Raw genomic sequence first — 1,700 nt, 5'->3', positions numbered from 1 at the left:
AGACATATGAATAATTATATTTTTAATATGTGTTTCACAAAAAAATATTTTGGATTTGAATAAATTTTGTGTAAATTTTTTTCTCTTTTTTATTTATTTTATGTTTTTTTTCTTTGTGATCAATAAAAATTGAATTTAGACTTAATTTTAATTATAAGATTTTTGATCTTATATTATAAAATTATTTATCTAAAAAAATTTTAATGGATAAAAAGAGAAAAACAACAAGGATATGAATAACATAAATAATTAGTGCCAAATTTTGGATTATTATATGTTTGAAACAGAAAGAGCTTACAAGTGATCAGTGGAAGATTTAAAAATAAAAAAAAAATGATATTTGACTGCTCAAAAGTGATGTCTTTATTCCTATTTAGTAACAATTTTATGATAGAAATATGTACATTAAAAAAGATACGCATAATATAGAAATATCTAAAACGTTGGATACATTTTATTTAATTTTTCTTTAGAATTTAGAGATAGAAAAACAAAGATAGAGTAAGATATTTTTCTCTTATTTATATCCCATCTTTATTTAATTAATTTAAATTTTTAGAATAAATAATTTTATATTATTACTCTTTTTATTTCTTCCTCTTTTGTCTTTGATTTTTTTTTTAAGTTTTTCCAAACTAATAAGAATAGGATCAGAAGTTGGCCTAAAACACTTTTTTTTTTTTAGTTTGTTACGTTATTTCTCAACCTGATAAAATAAAGATTAATCAAACATAAAATCGAATTTTATTTAAAAATTTATTATTAACTAATAAAAATTAAATTTTTAATACTTACTCGACAAAAAAAATGAACTAACCAATCAATAATCAACCCAACTTGGGCTTAAAAGATACAATATTTTAAGATCCATATATAGCTAATTGTGGAAGTGTTCATTAACTGTTTTCACAATAATATATTCACACTAGTGCAAGAAGAAGTGGGATCTTCATTATAAATTGTAGATATTTAATTTGAAATGTGGTCCTAAGCTAAGTTTTAATCTTTGCATTCTTAGTGTATAGGTCTAATGAGTTGGCTTTGGCCCATCAATTCATGAGAGAGGTGAGTAGCATTATTTTGGAACACCCAACACGTTTTTTCTATTGAGCATATATTATACTTTTGGTTCCTCAAAGAATCTCAAGATTCTTTCTAGTTTCTACTATATATAGATTTAATCTTAATAAATATGTTTAATATAATAATTCTAGGAGTGATTAACGGTTACCTATTTTCATAGCAGTGATTATTATTATAACTTGTGACTCCAAATGAAAAGAAGCATGTGTTATTGTTAACTTCTTAGAGTAGATTGTGTTACCATCAATCATAGCTTTCATAGTTTTGTTTAATTACAATTAATTTTAAGATATGACTATATTTATCACTTAAAAGTTAAGTCTCAAAAATCGTTACACTAGTGGCTAAAAATGTCATCAAGTGATCACATTCAACCAAACATATTATCAATTTAAAGATCTAATTACCATATATATCTTATGATTTTGACTGAAAATTATACTTATAGCCGTCCTAATAATTAATAATAAATTAAAAATCAATACAAAGTACATCATATATATAATAACTGTTTATTACCCCTTTCGGCTTATGAATAATCAAATTTTGCATAAGGAAGCTCCACGTGTATATAATATAGTTTTGATGAATAGTATTACATATACACCAAAATTATT

The sequence above is a fragment of the Arachis duranensis genome, chromosome 2 (genome assembly GCF_000817695.3).
Source record: "Arachis duranensis cultivar V14167 chromosome 2, aradu.V14167.gnm2.J7QH, whole genome shotgun sequence".
Lineage (NCBI taxonomy): Eukaryota > Viridiplantae > Streptophyta > Magnoliopsida > Fabales > Fabaceae > Arachis > Arachis duranensis.
This window is presented reverse-complemented; position numbering follows the sequence as displayed.